The 20,074-nt window shown below is 36.6% G+C and overlaps 1 protein-coding gene across 2 annotated transcripts in view; it reads left to right on the forward strand.

Annotated features, from left to right (window-relative positions):
* FGF14 (fibroblast growth factor 14) overlaps positions 1 to 20,074 on the forward strand; it is a 397,509-nt gene that overhangs the window by 206,339 nt on the left and 171,096 nt on the right. The window contains exon 2 of one of the 2 annotated variants that reach the window (XM_030473602.1): positions 19,056 to 19,095. The exons of the other annotated variant lie outside the window; for it this stretch is intronic. The gene's annotated coding sequence lies outside the window, so the exon portion shown is untranslated. The remainder of the gene's footprint in view (positions 1 to 19,055; positions 19,096 to 20,074) is intronic. 2 annotated transcript variants of the gene reach the window in all.

Consider the following 20,074-nt stretch of genomic DNA (forward strand, 5'->3'; position numbering starts at 1 on the left):
GAAGTATCATTCTGCTTATTTTACAGTAATTTTAATTACAAATATTTGTTGCAAATTAAAATGTTAAGAAGGGGGATGTATGCTTAAGTGGAGTCTGAATAGACTTTAAAGGTGATGCTTTTTTGTAGCTTATTGCATGATGTTCAGCATTTTTAATGTCACTCTATAAAATAAAAGATACCATAAATCATAGACTCACAGAATACCAGGTTGGAAGGGACCTCAAGGATCATCTGATCCAATCTTTCTAGACAAAGCATGACCCAGACTAGATGTCCCTGCACCTTGTCCAGCTGAATCTTACAAGTGTCCAACACTGGGGAATCCACCACTTCCCTGGGGAGATTATTCCAATGGCTGATTGTTCGCATTTGAAAAATTTTCCTCGTGTCCAGTTGGAATCTCCTCAGGAGTAACTTGTAGTCATTGCCCCTGTCTTTTCCATGTGACTCCTTGTAAAAAGGGAGTCTCCGTCTTCTTTGTAGCCACCCTTTAAATAGTGGAACATGGTGACAAGGTCTCCCCTGAGCCTTCTTTTCTCAAGGCTGAACAAAACCAGCCTTTCTTTCAGCCTTTCCTCATATTCCCAGTCCTTTGATCATCTTTGTTATAAAATTCTCTGTAGTAAAAGTGGTATGTATGGAGAGTTGGGAGGGGTAGTTTCCCTGCCCATGGGACATGTCTGAATTTAAATGCATTCTGTTCTGCAACAGGACTAAATATTCGGAGATGAACTGATGGACATGTGCATCCACCACAGAATAGCTAATGATCCAGTTAAGACATAACTGCAATTGTTTTGCCATTTTACTATATTTAGTCATTGGACCAAAAAGAGCATGATAATCAACATTCAGTAGGGTATGGACACCAAGGTTAAAACTACCTTTTAAGTTTTGCAGCAAGTGGGTCTTAAATGTTCCAAGTTCATGTTCCAAGTGTTGCCCTTGCTGTGGATATTATTTAAATATTACTTCTCTAGGTTTTCTTTTTCCTCCTTCTTTTCTTTCCTCTGCCCAGCTCAAAAACCCCATCCCTTCTTGTGAAAAGTGACAAATGTATTCCAGCCAAATGTTTACATTTGGCAGATTATTATTTGGACGTCTTTCCACATCTGTTCCCTCTCTTTTTCTTCTTATTTATTTATTTATTTGTTCGTTTGCTGGTTTTCTTTAAAAAGAAGACTATCACCCTGCACTGCATGGGAGAATTGCTGATGACCTGCATGATGATCATGCAGTTAAATACGTAGGAAGTGGGAGAAAGCTCCTAATTTCAATTAACGTTTCAGAGCAAGAGCCAAAATAGTTTAAATAAAAATAATGATGAAGAATGGAAAGTTATCATAGCAGACTAGTATTTTGCAAGTCAGTTTATGGCAAATAAATATTTAAGGCTTCATCAATTTTTTTTTTTCTCCATCAACTCCCTTTAATGATCTTAACATCAAATCTGATTTATGTAAGCTTTATAAAAAGGACAAAATAAAACCAGAATCTGAAATAGCCATTTCCACACCTATTCCTTCTCCTATATATATCTTTTCTTTATTAAAATTGTTTCATGAAAACCTTGAAATTTGTAGTTGGAATAAGAGATCAGAGCTGTTCAAAGAAATTGATATTAACTTTGACCTGTTAATTCTTTTTTATCTATGTATGATATAATAAATTCAGTGAGTAACTGAATTTTACATCCATGAAGGGAATTCAAGTTGTCTTAACACTTTTGTCACAGAAGCTTAGGTAAAGAAAAATGAACATGCAAGTGAATAAAACAACAAATCCGTGGCAGTATTAAATTGATTCAGCATCTGAACTACAGAAAGCCTGTGACTTAACTGCATCTGAAGGATAAACTAAATTCAGGTCTTGAAAGATGTTAGTCTATGTTATTCTTTGTCTTACCCCTGACTTTTAGTGATGACTGTTCTTCATCACCAGAAAAACAAAAGAAAAGATCATATTAGTTTTCATTTTAATCTTGTTTCCTCTTCACATTCTGGTCTCTTTGTATTATCTTCAGTGTCCTGTTCCAATTTTTAATCAGATGAAACAAAGAGATAATAACAAAAAAATGTTGCCTTCATTATTTACCACCTGTCTTTGGGATCTGAACATACTTGTCTTCACCTGAGTTGTCTATATAAATCTGCAGACTTCCTGACACCTCCCCCTGCCAACCTATCAAGCCTTTCCTTTGTGAGTCCTAAAAATGACACAAAATATATAGAGAATTGCCAATAAACAGACGCTGGAACTCTGAGCCTTGTACTTTCCAGTTTCGTGTCCTTCATACTGTTCTTCATGTTGCTTTTCCTCAGATAGCTCTCCTGTATCTGATATATTTTTCCCTTGTTAGCAGGAGTAAAAACTTTTATGATAATTAGTGATACTTCATTTTAAGTCTTCAGATATTGTATGTTGCAGTGGTCTAATAGCAACTGTATTTCGTGTATTAGTATTTTTGCATTATTACTCTAATTACTTGTTTCAGCAGAAGCTGAAGTAAACAAAATTAAAAGAATGAAGCATTATGGAAACATATAACTGTGATGCACCAAATATACCTAGAAAACTTCTGAAGTTAAGCAGATAGATAGCTACAATTACTTGCATCTAAGTTAACCCAGTGATGCATTAGCTAGATTAACAGAGCTTGTATTAATTAATCTGTTTATAGGAAGAAAATTCCATTTTTCCATTGTATGTTCAAGATCTTTCTGTTTTCTGATGCATTTTTAAAGGCCTTTGTTTTATGTGGACTACGTATCTAATAGTTTTGTTTCCTATTTCTAAATCATCCAGCAGTAACTTATATATTACTTAATAACCTGAAAATAGCTGATCTTACAATTTACTGATTTTTATGAGCATATGGTGAGGTCCTTGTTTTTATCTCCAAATTAAATTTCTTCAACTGTAAGTAAATAAAAAGGAGAGCTGGTGAGTTTTATTTCTTTTTTAACAGCCCTGGTTTGTATTGATCAGGATTGTTTCAGCTTTATAGTGGTATCAGTAATATTTGTTGTGTTCCAGGTTATTGAATCTTTCTCAGAGCTGTCTTGTGTGTCATAACATTTTGTAAATGTAATTGGAAAGGTGCAACCATTCCCTGCTTTAGGGTATTTTGGGGTTTTGATATTCTGCGAGTGTATTTAGAAAAAAAAAAAACCAACCCAAACAAAACAACATATGAAGAGCTGGTTGAGCAACTCCTTTGATTTTATTTATGGTTTTATTTATGCTTTTTATTCAACATTGTCTAGAAGAATTTCAGGTTTTGTTTGTAGTGATAAAACCAAATATCGCTGCAGGAGCAAATTCAGATGAGTGGGACAACGTGTGGAAAATAACAAAAAAGAAGTGAAGCTTGGTGAAGCAACATAGAGGAGGTGGAGTGTGGGTGCTTTGTTTCATTGTTTTGTTGGTTGGCTTCCCCCAAAACACACCTCACCTGAACCATTGTGGTTTAGTGGAGATAATGCTTTGAAGAAAACTGTAAGCATATTCATTGGAATATGATCTTAATTTTATCACTCCTGTTATTTCAGGAGTTCTTTATGGGAAAAATTGCTGAACCATCTGATATTGCAAATAATTGTTCTTATGAGCCAAGAGAATAAAGTTCATAATTTTCAAAGGTACATCCAGAAACCAGTTGATTTTTCTTTTTTTTTTTTTTTTAATTTGTTCAGTTTAACTTCTGAATGTTTGTATATTATGTAGATGCCATTTGACAAGTGAAGCGAAGATATAGGTTAGAATTATAAGTCTTCTGTGGTTTTGCTCTAACGGAGCATTTGAAAGTTAGTTGGTTTATTTCTTTGAGAAAATGCTTGTCTTCAATAGATAGAGTTCTTTCTTTGTTTTATCCATTACATCTCAGAGGATTAAAGCAAATTTTTTTTTGCCAGAAATCTGATTCTTGTATTGGTGAAAACTTATTGGGTTCACCTATATCAATTAAAAAAATACTAGTTTTCTTGTTAAGGCTGCCAATAGTGTGCTAAAGTTGTGAAAAGATTTTAGAGGTATGAAACAAATTATGGATAAAAACAACTTTTATTTTTTTGTGCTTTTTCCTCTCAGTTTGCTAAAAAGCAGTTGGGGCACAATAAAATAAAGGTTTGGATTTAGAGACATTTTTTCACGCAAGTAGCCATGTACACTGTCAAAGGCATGGGGTTCCAGAACAGCATGAGGTTTTCAGCAGTAAAGAGGCCGTTATACTCTATATGCCTTAAGCAGGTAAAGGTCAATGTGCTTTCTCTTACACGCACATGCAAACTAGCCAGTAAACTACATTTTTAAATTGCAAAATTCTTATTTGTAAGTATCATCACTTATAAGGCTATATTTGAAGACACAAAACCCAATGAAACTTCTGAGAACTTCTGAAAACAAGGAGCAACCTGGTTTGGTGGACTGGTCCCGTGATGGTATTTATAGATATTTATATTTATAGAACACGTAAAAATATTTATAGATACTTATAGAACATATACAAGTAACATGATTTTACCCTTATTTTTTTGAAACAACAAAAAAAAAACCCAAACCAAAATCTAAACTAAAATGGTCTTTTGTTAATTAGCTGTTTTCTGGGATTTTTGCCCCTAGCCATGTTTATCACCATTCTTTCTACCATTTCATCCATTCCTTTTCTCTTTTCATTATATTTAAAAAGATTTTATTTTCAGATAGAACTGCACAGGATTTTTTTTATATTCAGTGTTTCATTTTCATTAAAATAATCTGGCTTTATTCCATTTACTAATGGAAAAAGTGCATTCTGTGGCTTCTTATAGCAGCTGCATGATCACACGACCTATAGGAGACTGGCCTTTCTGATTTTTCTCTTCTGCTTATTTCACATATTATAGTACATAGATGAGTAACCACAAGCCTGAATTACTGTAAGTTTTCTTCATTCAGCACTACATACATTTAAATGAGCTCTTTAACTGTATAATACTTCAATTACATGAAAAAAAGAGGATCACATGCATTTTTAACAAGCTTTTTATAGTTTTTCTAAAAATGCTCAATAATTTCAATTTAATAACTTGCTCTGAGGTTGTTCCAAAGTTTTATTAACTGAAATTAATCCTCTTAAATGTGTAAAGCATCATGTCTCAATTTTTGCTCCAGTTGTTTTAAAGTAAATGAATCAAAACTATTCTGTGTCATCTTGTACTGTATATGGAGCAAGGCAAAAGTCTGGGGTGCTAAATTTCATAGATTAGTGTATAGAGAAGTATATATTTTTACATATATAAATTTGGCTTGTGACATGGCTTCTGGAGCAAAGACACTGGGCGAGGGGGTGTATGGAGTTGGGTAACTGCAGCCAAAGAAGAGGCTGGAGAGTGCACAGAACAACCTCTCACTTGCACAGCCTGTCGTCATTTCTGTTCTCTTGAATTTATCATTGGCACTTCTGTGTCCAGATAGGAGTAATTTATTCCAAACTGTGTTATCAACAGTGCTTTTATTTTAGTGTTTCCAAGTTTATCTGATATCAGTAACCATATCTCTACTTCTCAAAGGCAAAACCATCAGTTAACATGAAAATGTGTCACGTTGGCAGTGCTGAAGTTATAATATTGCTTATAGTGCTCTTCTGAATGGTATTACAAAACCCCACATAAACGGCATATAAATGACATGGTTACTGTGGAAGACAAGGAGTGATTTACTGCTGTGTGCAATGGTGCTTTCGCTCATTGTGGGAAGTAGCTGGGTGCTGTGGTGGTTTTCTGAAATGTAATGCTTGTGAAATATTTCAGACTGTAACGCTGAGAGGAATAATAACATCAAGTCACAAAACTGAAGCTGGAGAAACTGAGAAATAGAAAAAATTGCGCATGGGGATTGTTGATATTATCTAGGAATTGAGACTTCTGTTTGAAATATTATATGTACCAATTCCTCCATACATATTGCAGCTAATATGTATTGCTGGACAGGTAGTTGTAATAACTAATGGTTGCAATTCCAGAGAACCTATTACACTTACCAAAGCTGTTCTCTAGAAAACACTATTTGCAGAGTGTAATTAACCTCCTGCCTTTTCATTTTCCTGCTGCATACAACTAACTGGAACAAATAGCTCTGTTATAATTATCTTCCTGCACTTTCTTCCCTCTCATTCGTCTTAAAAAAATTATCACGACTTTCACTTTTTTATGTTTCCAATATTAATTGCAAAATTTTAATTTTTGTTGACTTTACCAAAGTCATATAGAATCACTTCGTTTGGACATAGCTGTCAGGAATTTGAGAATACAATGACTGAGTGACTTTTGTAGAGTTTTACCCTCTTATTATTACATGCAGCAGTTATCTATTTTTCAAATGTGAGAAACTGATATTTTTTTCTTCTTCTCCACCACTACTCTTCTGAGTAAGATGTTTTACAATATCAGTAGTCTGATATTTGAGAGGCACGTTTTTTCTTCCACAATTCATTTTCTCCTCTGTAATTTTCATTCAGATTTTCTTTAGCCAATTTTGTTTTAATTTTATACTGAAAGAAAGTTTTAAAGATCACATGCTTTTGAAATATCAAAATTTTCACTAGATCAAATTCTTGTTTTCTGGAAGAATAAGTAAATTCTTTGTTAATTTTCATTTTAAAAAACACCTCAAATTACTTTTTATTTTGTTTTTAATACAAGTGTTCAGGCTTCCTACCGTTCATTACAGGGTAAAATTCCTCCAGCAACACACAGTTACAGCCTAAACCAAAAAGCCTGTGTGCTGTCTCTGCAATAATATCTATCTTAAATAATTTTCTTGAACATGAATGTCGTCTGCAAAGTCTTTTTGTGGGGTGAAGGTGGCAATTTAGTGCTGCTATTTTGACTGAGATTGTGGCACATCTTCAGATTTCCCTTCCCAGCTCTGGTTTCTAGGAGAGATTTAGAGACTGAAAAAAACACATCTGTGGGAAGGGAGAAAGGAGAATAAGAAATAGGTTGTAGATCTTAAAAAAGAGGATGAAAGAGCTGTGAAAGGATGGAAGGATGAAAGGCAAGGGGCTATAAAGACAGCAAAAAAGACATACACATTCCTAATCACAAGAAAATCCAGCAAAAACTGAATAAAGAACTTTAATATGTAATTTTTCTTGTACCATTTGTTAACAATCAACAAATAGTTGTTAACAAAGATACTATCCCTGCATCTCTGGTAACTCTTCATCACTGTGGAGAGGGGAAACCCTGACAGTGATGAGTATGACAGCTGTAGCCAGGACCTCCAGATTTGGCTGACACTGGTGGATCTGCCTTTTGGCATCCTAGTGCCACTTGCTGGTTTGTTGCTTTACCATAAGTTGCATCAGGGCAAAGAGCGGGGTGGGCTAAACCCTCTGATAATTGCTGGTCTATAAGGACAGTGAAGGACAAGTGTAGGCAAAGAAGAACTGAAGCTCTGGAGGACAAGGAACACTCATGCTTTTTGCTCTGAAGGTGGTTCTAGACTGTGGACTCCCAGAGGCAAAGCAGCGGGTTCATACCAGGTTTTGGAGTAAAGACATTTAAGGACTTTACAAAGATGTAAAATACACCCTGATTGATAGTGTTTAATCATTTTGTGTTCTGGAGGATGCTCAGGAGAGGCAGATTAAGTGGCTGCTGAGCAGAAATGTGTTGTACCCCTTGGACTCTTACCTCCTTGTAACTGGAAACCAGCTCCTTTTTTCTGTTTTTTCCCTCAAATGACTTTGGATGGTGGACACTTGATACCTACTTTGGAATTTGACTAGTAGGATTTCTTTATAGTATACAATGTCAATGTTCTGATAAGAAGAAAAATGTCAATTTCTTCTATTTTCTTCTGATTGTTATTTTTCTTGTGAGTGGGGATAGTTTAATTGTAGACACCTTGTTTGTATCATATGTTCTGACTACAATCACTAACTAAATATTTGTGTTCCCTTTATTGAAGGTAAACTTTTATCATTTGGGTAGTTTTCACTCCATAGCAATTTGATTCACTCTGTAGTAAAATAAAGTTTTGAAGCTTCATTAAAGACCTTATATTTTTGCTTTTTATAGTCACAAACCAAGAAGTACTCTTTAAGCCTCAATCAACAGGAAGAATTTTACAGATAATAAAGTAATACACTTTCTTGGGTTTAGTTTATTTGGGATTTTTGGGGGGGTGGGTTGAGAGGAGCTTTAAATGAAAATATAAGCAGATATCTCTTCCAGTCTTCATTTTGGTAGATTTTCTTAAAGTGAATATCTTGCTAGGATGAATTAAAGCACAGCAAGTGAGGGAGAGAGCAATTATGAAAGCTGAAGCTGTATGAACAGAGGAAAACATTTTGTGAATACTCCTTGGCATTGCTCTGAAAACCATGCTCAGCACAGTGAGAAACATGGCCAACAGTCAAATTCTTCAAATACAGCAAGTACTCCTGATTGTTAATAAAAAATAATTGTTATTTAACAAGCTGCTGAAGTCTTACTGACTTCAGAAATCCCATATAGGAAGCTATATAAGGCTGAAGAAATTGTATTCCCATACTTCAAGTGACTTAACATGTAGTAGTTTCTCAGTGGGCTGAGTTAGTCCCATGTGGGGACACCGTGTCCAGAAGATTTAGCAATCTTGTACACACAGTCTCCTTCAAGTGTGGCAGCATCATCCCTCTATGTAAATAACAGCTGATTTCCTCTTGTCTCAATTCAGGAACAGCTCATTTGTCACTCTTCCTGCTGCCAACTAAGAGGGACATTTTCTTTGTGAAAAGGAAGATTTCTTTTTTCTATTTTTTTTAAATTATTTTTTTTAAGTGAGCCCCTTTATGTTTCATAGTTATCACAGAATTTCCTAGCAGAATGAGAAAGTGTCAATAAAATTGGGAAATCTTAATTTTATGTAGAACTCAGTGAAAAATTACTAACTGAGCAGAATTTGGCAGATTTCTGTTTTCCAGAGCCAAAGATAGTAGTTTATAACAGAATAGTTTAACTATATTTTATACTGCATTATTGAAAGTGCTTAAATCAAGAGACTGTGCTGAAGCTGTGACCTGTTGCGTAAGCTATTGATTAAGCTGAAATACTGGTTGGAAAAAGACCTAGTTCATTTATCGTCTGAAATTTGCAGTTGAGTATAATAAAATCCCTAAAATCTGGATACGTCATTTTTTGTAACTGTGTGGTCTGTTGCCTTTTGATTTTCATAATAATTATCTGTTAACCTTGATGATACATACTAAATATCCATGCATGTGATGATTTGTAAAGCGAACCTGCATCAACCTATATGCTAGTATAACTCTTTACATATGTGTAAGTACAAAAGTTCCTTTGAATCAGCAGGGGTGGTGGTGACATTTATCATGTAAGATGTTATCTAAAATTCTCAGCTGTTCTTCAGTGATGATATTACTCTTCTCCTAAGCTTAAATGTTGGATGTGGTACGTCTTCATGTTACAAAAATAAGTAAGTTCTTGGTTCCTATGGATGTGTATGTAATTGATTGACTACATTCAGATCACTCCAATTAAAAAAGACATTTGGCTTCTGATTTTTTAGCTAAAATATTCCACTTATGTGACTGAGATGTCAATGTTATTAAATTAGGCATTTTCCTTTCTGGATGATACAATTTTTTTTCCAGGTTACTTTACATCTTTTGAGATGCAAATGATAAAACAGAACAAGTGATGTTATTTTCTAAACCAGCCAAGACTCAGAGGTTTCTTTAAATTGAACTCAAAGAACTCATGTTATTTTGAGAAGTGCTAAGAGTCCTTCACACTGCAGGGAGCTCTTCAGTTTGCAACACCTGACTCCTGAGCTGAGAAATGCATATCCTCTTCCAGGCAGAGCCCAGTGCTGCTTCCCTTGAACTGCATGGCAGTGTCTTTGTTCAGGGATTTATTTTCCTTACTAGTGATTGCATAATGCTGGATTAAATCCAATTTTGAGTCCTTGTCATGGTCAGAATATTCCAAAATGTTCTTGGGATAACACCAGAAATCTGAAAATTTGAGCAGAGTAGTGGATTTTTCCCCATCTGATTGTGTATCAGTTACCTGCAGAAATTTGAAGGAGGTTGTGGATTGTGTGGCCTGGGATTTCTCTGTTTGTTTGCTGTTAGAGAGAGGTCAGGAATGGAGATTACTGTCATCCATAAAAAATGCCTATTCTCTGCTCCTCTGAGGAAACTCCACAAAGAGATTGGGAGGAGACTCTGCTGGCTTCATAAATTCCTGATATGAAGTGACAGGTCACATTTCCTGTATTGCTACATGTCATCTGGCTGTCTGCTACCTGGTATATAAATAGTGTTCATACATGAGAAGTGAGAAAGTACACAGCACACACGTTTGGGCGTGCTGGACTTTGCCATTGACAGGTGTTTACAGATGTAATTCGTTGCCTAATGATGGGCAGGTTTAGGGGGAGCAGCATTACAGGGCAGGGAAGATCCCATATATCTTGGGATTCATTGGTGGGAATATGGATAGCCTGCCTTTGGGCAATGTTGCTGCAGCAGGTTTATCATGTGTATGATTACTGTGTTGACTGATATGAAAACAAATTTTGTTGTGTTTGCCATACTTGTCAAGAAATTTTGAGACTCTTTGATGTGGAAATTATTCAATTTTTTTCTATGAAATATTTAACAGTGTGACGTGAAGACAGATTAAATTATACTGTTTTGAAGGACAGCTGGTTAGGAAATTAAAATCTTCAATCAGTCTAAGGTAATAAAGCATTTAACCCAGATGAGTCTTTTGTTGTACTTGTTAGGAACTATCATGTTTTATTCACTTGGTAAATACAATTTCTTTCTTAGCAGCTCTGAGTACATTTCAGTGAGCAGGTTCTTGCCTTGTTCCTTAATTTGGTTGTGTCTTATACTGTCCTTCCTTATTATTTCATAAAAGTTAAGAGAGTGTGTAGTGAGCTGTATATTTTTCCACTTAACATGTTTGCAGAGCTGGAAATCATGTTGGAATATGTATTTAAGGTCCAAATTATCTCCAGCACCATTAACGTGCTTTTCACTTGGTGTCAGAGGAAGAAGACCGGGCTTTCTAAACTAGATTTTCCTTTTTCTGAAACACCAGCAAGATATTCCAATCTTATCTAGCTATCAAAATAAGATGTCAGCTTTTTTGAAGATGCTGAATGTGTCAGTTGCTAAGCATTTTGGAAAATCTTTTTTAGGTACCTGAGTGGAAGCTGGGCAATTAGAAAAATCATCTACAAGCATTTCTTAGTGGCTTTTTCTGAGCATATCACATAGGGGAGATAGGTCAGTATTTGTTTATTCACTCACTGGAGAGCTACAGAAAGGCCAGGTCAATGTGTGAAATCTAGCCTGTAATCATTAGTCTCATGTGGCAAGTTACAACAACTTACAAAGGGCAAGTCATACTCACTGTAAAAAGAAGGGGCTTTAAAAGGTACGGGAGGCAGTTAGGTACTTTGTTTTCCATGGAGTGTGCAGTTATTTTGGTTTCCTTTGGAGACCATTCTTGAGATTTTTCAGTAGAGGAACCAATGCTTTTTAAAAAAATAAATAGATTAGGAAATAAGACATTTTTCATTCTGTACAAAGTGCTGGGCCCATAATAATTGCTGATGCAAGTTAGGTACCACTCAACAGCTGTCTAATATGCCAACTGGACAAAACGCCAGCCCTGGATTCAAGCTGTTACAGCCCAACGTAATGTGTTCTTATTGCTTTAGTACATAATAGTCTTTAAAGAAAATAAAAGCAGTGCACTGAGGCAATAATCAACATGTCTACAACTGATGTTAGTCAACTTAGCTCCTATTCTAATGCCTGGTGGGGAGGGGTAAAAGGTTTAAAAACAGCCCAGTTGTTACATGTTAGAGTGAATTATCGTAGCATACAAAAAGACCTCAAAAAGTATTCAAATGCAGTTCTACAACCTTAAGCATTTAAATGCTGTGTCTAAACATATAGATGCATTGTATAATTTTTATAGGTTCTAAAAAGTATTCTAGGCAGTCAGAATAATGTGCTGTTGAGACCTACAGAAATACTGAGATTTCTAGAAAGTCACTTATTTACCTGCACACTACTTACTGTGTGCATGTTTCTTTCATGTATTCTTCTCAAGACTAATTATAGTCTCTTAAAATCTATTTTCAGCTCTTTTAAATGTCTGCTTCCCTCCTCTGTTAATTATCTTCTATTTTCATTACTTTTTACATCAGTCTCCCCCACCCGCCCAAACACACACACGTTCTCTTATCCTGTTGTTTCACATTCTTCCTCATCTCTCCATAATGTTCTTTTTCTCTCCTCCAAGTGTGCTTCCTAGTTCTGTTCATATTAGGGTTCAGTTTGAGTACTTGGGAGTCACCTTTTCTCCTCCAGGTTAGGTATCTAGTCATCATCCCCTCTTGCCTTTCATGTAAAACCTACATGGAGCACTTTATCCTCTTGTTACATGTTCCCACCCTTCTCTTTTATAAAAGCTTTTGCATCTGTTTTCTAGAGGATTTTCTCTTCTGTCTTTCATGCTGGCCATTGTGTGCTATTCACTGAAACTTTGGGTTCTTTAGAATTATTGTATCAGATTATCTAGTTCCAACCCCCTGCCAGGGGCAGGGACAACTTCCACTAGACCAGGTTGCTCAAGGCCCCACCCAACCTGGCCTTGAACACTTCCAGGGATGGGGCAGCCACAGCTTCTCTGGGCAACTTGTTCCAGTGTCTCATCACCCTCACAACAAAGAACTTCTTCCTAACATCTAACCTTAACCTCCCTTCTTTCAGTTTAAAGCCATTCTCCCTTGTCCGATCACTACATGCTCTTGTAAAAAGTCCCTCTCTAGATTTCCTGTATGGCCCATTTAGGCACTAGAAGGCTGCTAATAGGTCTCCCTGGAGCCTTCTTTTCTCCAGGTTGAACAAACCCAACTCTCAGCCTGTCTTCATAGGAGAGATGCTCCAGTCCTATGATCATCTTCATGGCCTCCTCTGGACTTCCTCCAGCAGGTCCATGTCCCTGTTGTGTTGGGAGCCCAGAGCGGAACGCAGTACTGCAGATGGGGTCTCACAAGAGCAGAGTAGAGGGGGAGAATCACCTCCCTCAACCTACTGGCTATGCTTCTTTTGAGGCGGCCCAGGATTGTGTAGTTAGATCTGTTACTTATGTTGCAGTAGTACTACAGAGGCCCAGATACAGTCCAGAAACTCACCATGTGCTGTAAAAACTGAGGAAAGTTGATGCACATGCTCTAGCTTTCATGCAACTGCAGAATGACACCCTTCCTTGAGGAAGCATCTCTCTTAAATGTGCATCAACTATAACAGTTAAAACAGAGGTCAGTTGAAATATGATGTTATTCTAGTATTTCTTGGATAAGCCTTTTAGAGTAATATAAACAGTCATTTTTTCCCCCTGAGTTTCTGGTGTTCCATGCAGTCCACATAATCATATCTCATCAGACCTTCACTTAACTACAGTGTTTATATCCTAGGGAATTCATGCATCTTCTTCTTCCCTTCCCCAAAGCACATGGAATGTAATTGTCTTCATGTGCAATTTGCTTAAAATATAAACATGGTATTGTCAAACTGTAGTTGTTTATGAAGCAAACTTTTGATAGCAAAAGGTGCTGATGTATAAATAAAATAAACTCAATTATATGGCTGCATTTTTACAGCTGGTATTTGCTTGACACATTGCCTGTCTACAGTACAGTGTGTGATTAACTGTTGTGACTAGAGAATAATTCTTAATTGTATTGTAATTTGTGAGCTGTTATATGCATATCTAATTACTTTGCTTGTGCTATGAAGGCTGTTGGGCCAGAGGAGGTTAGTTACTTTTCTAGACAATTATGAAATATCTACAGTGCACTGTATGCTCCAATATATGCATTTGGAGTAAGCTATCTGGGGATAGAAGCCTATCTAGGCTAGAAGCTAGAAGCCTAACTGACCCAGACAGTAAATCCCCAGTCTAAAATCTTTTCACCATTGTTTTCACTATGAAGACAACAGTTTAAAATAAAAAGACTCTAGAGAAATTTGTGGTCTCATGAAGGTTGTTTGCATATTCATCTGAAATGTGTGAAAAATTTATGGTCTCCTTCATTTAATAAATGTTACCGTTACTGTAGATTTGTAACAGTAGATTTGTACTTTTTCACTATTTTGAGCACTATCTGTGTAGGAGGAAAAGCTGAAAAACTGAACTCCATACTCTCATCTAGTAGATATTTTGTTCCTTTCTTCCTTCCCTCCTTTCTTTCACCTCCAACATCTAAGATGCTGTTGTCATGTGGTGATTGCAGTATTGCTCTCTATGCTCATCTTTCAGACAGCTGAACCTCACCGAAAGAAATTTTCTGATTTATTTTTCAGGTTTAATCTTAATTTTATTTTCATATGACCGTTCTTCTTTAGCCCACAAAATGGCTTTCCACACAACAAGCAATGTAGCTCCATCAACTTGAAAAGAGAAGACAGAAAGAAAATGTAATGGAGAAGGTATACACAATCCAGTCACATGCTGCCTTAATTCACTGGCTCTCTTATTTGTCCTTCTGAGCCCAAGCCTTGTGCTTCCAAAGGATGATGGTGTGCTCAGGCATAAGCTATATCTCTTTTTGTATATGCCTTAAAGATGAGGGGGAAAAAGATCATATTCAAACTTTCGCTGGTTTTGGCCCACGTGTCACAGGTTGCCCGCCTCTTGGAGAAGTGGGAAAATTACATTGTGCTATCTCTGAGCACTACGTGTTGTCATAGAAATATCCAATATCACTGACTTCCTGGCAGAGCAGAGTCCGTTAGTTGTAGCTCATTTCCTCAGTCTACTTCTCAGTGCCCCAGGGTACATTGCTTGTTTGTTTGTTTCTCCTTTTTTAATCTCTCTCCTTTTTTTTTTTTTTCCTAATCTTTTCCCCTCCTTTGCCAAACAGACTTTCAAGGAAACCAGGAGTTCCAGCATTTGAAAGTTATTTTCAGGTGTGTGTCTCCTGCCTGAACTCATGCTAAAATGCAGGTTGCATTTATAGCTGGGTATAGTTTCTTTTTAACATTTTGGGAGAAATTTCCATTTCTTCTTTTTTCTTGTTAAATCGTTAAACAATCCCTCAGTAACCTTTTCTTAAGCTCTTGTATGTTCGTTGGATATTTTTCTTTTTATTTCCCCCCGCCCCCAAGTATTCTGGCAGCCGATGTGTTCTTTACAATAGATAAAACTGTTCTTCATCTCCACTGCACAATAGGTGGTCTTTTGTAACTGTCCTTACTATTTAGTCATTCTCTTTTTTAATAGTCATCCACCTTTTATTCTGTGTACATTCACCACCTGCTAAACGTAGCATTTTCCAGCTAGAATAGGCTGTCCCTTTTACAGAAATAGCTTATTTTCTTTTTGTTTCTGTACTGTTTGCTTCTGATCCATCATTATGGCTGTTTTCCACTCAGACCATTGGGACCTGTTGTTAAACTAATGTCATTTATATGGATACAAAACTTTACCAAAAAACAGTTGCTTTTCAGATCAGTAGGAGAACTCCCAAGTGGGATAGTTGTTTTTCTCAGGGGAAAAAAAAATCTTTCTAGTGATTTTGAGATTAATTTGCAAGAAACTTCAAGATATGAGATTTACCACCAAAAAAAATGCCCAATTCAGACTTTGACTGAGTACAGTATTTCAACAGGTATTTCCAACATGTTATATCTTTTGCGTAAGGAAATCACTACTACCCACAAAGCTTCTGCAACTTCAGTAGAGATTGTTGGGATCAAACATTTTTTCTGTAGGAGGAAGAATGATAAAATATTTCATGTCAGTAAAAATACGTTTAACTGCAATCAATGCTTTGGTGATTTTTGCCAAAGAATAAATTTTGTACTGTAGGAATGACTTCTATAATTTTTTGGCAAACTTTATATTCTAAGGGATCTTCCAGGCACCACGAGTGAATGTCATCTCTTACTGTGTTTCACACCCATTAATGTGTTTTTGGTGAGAAAATCATATATATTATTTGGGATGAAGATGACTAAGTGCAGAGTATATGGTCTTTAGAACGTTATGCTCATGTTACCAGCACAGTGCAGTGAGATTTGGGCCTCCTTTGGTATTCCGTACTATGTAACACTGTGCAGACTTTACTCCAATTAGATGTAAGGAGGAAGTTCTTTACAGTGAGGGTGGTGAAGCACTGGAAGGGGTTGCCCAGGGAGGTTGTGGATGCTCCATCCCTGGCGGTGTTCAAGGCCAGGTTGGACAGAGCCTTGGGCCACATGGTTTAGTGCGAGGTGTCCCTGCCCATGGCAGGGGGGTTGGAACTAGATGATCTTAAGGTCCTTTCCAACCCTTACTATTCTATGATTCTATGATTCTATCTGGGCAGACATCATGTATTTGACAGCAAATTGCATTTAACGATGATGTAATCTGACTGCCAGGTCTGTTATGATATTCTCACTGAATAAAAAGTGGATAAGGGGGGGAGTTTGAACTTATATGGGAAATCCGAGTTTGCTATTCTCTGTCTTCAGTGGCTGATAAGTGTAAGCAAGACGACTGGAGATCAAGGGAGCTGTAGGGTCAAAACAGGCTCCACATCCAAAAAGCTGGAAACACAGCCCTGTGCAGCAGATGCTGGTTGTACTCTTTGTTGGAATTTCTACCTGAGATCCTTTCTCCTCTGGAATACATTTCTGTAGGTACAACAGCAGAGGTGTCCTCTGGATTTGTAGCAAGATGTTGACTTTAAGCCTGCTTGAAGGCTCTGGTTCACATAACCCAGCCATGAATGGCATAGTTAGGAAGCCAGAGGTTACTGGGTATCATGGGTATCATAGCAGCTGTATCACTTGCCTGTGTGCAGTAGCTATGGGGTCCAGTTTGCCTTGTCCCCCCTAAGCCAGTGGGCCATCTGGTAGTGCTGCATTCTGCTCTCTTGTGCCCTGTGACTTTTCAGCTTTCTTGCTTGTCATCAGCATATATCTTATCTTCGCTACCTGAAAATAGAAGTTCATGAAGTATTTTGTAGCTACAACAAGGCAAAAAGGTAATTTATTTTGTTTTCAATCTATTTTAATTGCTCTGTTCCCTTGGACTGACAGAACATTTCTATTTTCTCAAAGTTTCTCTTACTCTGATTTTATTTTGGGCTATTTGATCTTCAACCTTCTTTCAAAGTTTACTTCTACTGGGTTTACTTTTGGGGGAATAAAAAAAAAAAAGGCCTGTAGAAGATGAATATTTATTTTCAGTCTTGGATTTTGCTTCTTCCATCATACTGCTGTTTGCTCTTGCTCTGTCTACCCCCTGTGATGTAATTATATTGTTCCAAAGGAGAGTTCAAAAGGAGTTGAAGGATTTTAACCACCATATGTTCAAACCTTTACATCTGGTGTAAATAAATTTTTCGTAAAGATTTTTTTTTAATAACTCTCTAAAGTTTGCAAGCTTCCCAATACTGTAATAGTTATTTCAAAATGTACGGCTTAATTACATTCCAGTTACTATAGTTTCGTGAATGAACTGCAGCTTCTGTGTGAACTGATGTAGAGAAGTGATTTATCTGTTTCTCAAGAATACCTTTTTTATAGTCTTTTATAATCCAGAACTAGCAGTTACAAGAAGCATGTTTAAGGTGTCAGGAAACTGCATTTCTAAAGAAGCTTGTCTTGTTGTACCATTTGACCGGTTGATGCAGGAGTATCTAACAACTCCCCCTTTCATCTCCTTTTGGCTTAGTTGCCTACTTATACTTAGAGATTTAAATGTGTGTAGAAACAGTGACATAACCTGCTGCAGCAAGGTATGGATTTCAACAGATATTCTTTCAATCTTCTTGAATTTATCTATAACCAGCTTTGACCCATCTACCTCACTGTTTAGTAGTAATTCCATCACAGTTGTCTTATAACTACATCAGTTCCTCTTTATATTTTTAGGCATTGAAGCTGTTTTACACCTGTTGAGCTCTCTTATTTTAGGACCCTTTTGTTATCAAGTGATCTCTGAAGTTATTGAGTGTTAATTTCCCTTTCCAGTAAGATCATCAAAAAACACTTCTTAGTGACCCAGAAGTTTTTGTACCTGATGTATTCAAGACACATTTGCCAGACAATAAAGAGAAGGTAGTCTGTATTTCAAAACTTGGATATTAAAAATTCAGTGCGAGTCTCTGAGCCCTCTCATTTGCTTCTACACAAGCACCCATTGGAGTCAGTAGTTTCTCTGAACTGACTACTACCAGATTAAGTTGTTTGTGTAGTTTGTGTTTCTTTCCTTCAGTTTTCAGCAATATGTATGAGTTGCTATACATCTTGGTTTTCTTAAGAAACATCAGAGGTACTTGCATCTTCCCTGACCTAGACCAGACTCACGTGAAGAAGAGGTCAGTTTTATTCTGTGAGAAAGGAAGATTTTAGTAACACTTGAAATAAGCATTGCTTAGTGCTATGAAGATACTCCACTGGGTACAGAAAAACCTTAGATGTCTCCCTGTTCAGTGTATTGGACACATTTTATTCTTCTGGACCAAAGGACTGAGGCTGCAACATCTGATACATACAAAGCTGAGATTTGATCCTTGATACAGTTCTTGCCACTATTGTTATCAACAAGACTTATTGCATAATTTGGATGATTTTGATTGCAGAGTTCCTAATGCAAGCAGTTAAGAGGAGTCTATCTTTCAATTTCATTTCCTACCACTTCTGCTTGTGTATGGAATCTTGTTTTTTAGGGATGGGAGGAGACAGGACATACAAAAATGTAAAATCACATACATACACATTAGTAATTGTGTTTGTCATAGTCTTGTTTTCTGCCATCCTATCTATCTTCCTCCCTCTTTCCCCTTTTTTCATTATATTGACTTTCTCCATAATATTATATTTCCTAATTCTACAAAATTTTTCTTATTTTTCTTGTTTAATGACTACAAGGGGGAGAAAGGGTGGAAGTTTACTGTATGTAATACCCCTGTGATTGACAGTCTTTTTGCCTCCTGCTTCCTAGTAGGTAGATAACGCTTGCTGTATGGGATCTTGTTTTGTAGGGTGGAAGAAGAGGGAGGACTACAACAAACACAAATAGTGGTATGTAATTTTCCCTTTCTCCTTTGTCTCTCCCTGCTTACCAGTCTTAACACAGAATGTGCTCAATCATATGATGATGCCTTGTACTGCTATTTCCTGCTTTTTATAAAAACACGTCTTCCCACTTTTTGCCAGTCAATTGCCTTAACCACTTTAAGAAAGAATACAAATTAAATATTATCTAAGACGCAAAGGCAGTGGGTCAGATTGTGCTCACTCTTGGTCACAATGTGACTGAACTTAAACTGAGCAGGTTCTATATCCCATTGCGCCATTTGAAGTCCTCTAGTCATCCATTATCTTTTAAAATATTTAACAGGCTATTGTATGTGGGATTTGGAGAAAACAGCTGTGATCGGGAAAGGGTAATTATCTTCCTATTTAAAATAAAATGGACTGCATGCATAGAGTGAGCTATCTTTTTGAAAAGCTAATACTATAAACCTGATAGAGAGCTGCCTCATTTTCTGGGTCGAGTTTCATCAAAATACTGTAAACTTAAATTCTAGTTGCAGAATCTTAATTAGCTTGAATGGCACAGGGAGATGGTTCTCAGCAGTGCATAAGACAGATTTTCTGGAGGATAGAAGGATTTTTCTCATAAAATGAAGGGGAAGATTGCTGTTAGACTGGGGAGTTATATTATTTCTAAGGGTAGGACAGCACTTTAAAAAGTACTGTGTTATGTAGTGTTTGAACATTTCACTCAAAAGCACAAAAGTTATTCAAAAGATGTCATTTGGTTTGGGTTTGTTTGGGGTTTTTTTCTGTCATAACGCTCACACGTCAGCACTCTTGTTAAAAATAGTACAAGTTGGCAGTGTTTATCAGGCAGATATATAAAGCATTATAGCTGAAGCATAAAGGTTATGAAAAAAATGCATCATTGAATTCAGTTATCAAGAGGAATAGAAAAAAGCAAATGATGTGTCAAAAACTTGTTTCAAGGAAGATACCATCTTCACGAAACCAGTTTCTC

Source organism: Strigops habroptila, chromosome 2 (genome assembly GCF_004027225.2).
Source record: "Strigops habroptila isolate Jane chromosome 2, bStrHab1.2.pri, whole genome shotgun sequence".
NCBI classification, from domain to species: Eukaryota; Metazoa; Chordata; class Aves; order Psittaciformes; family Psittacidae; genus Strigops; species Strigops habroptila.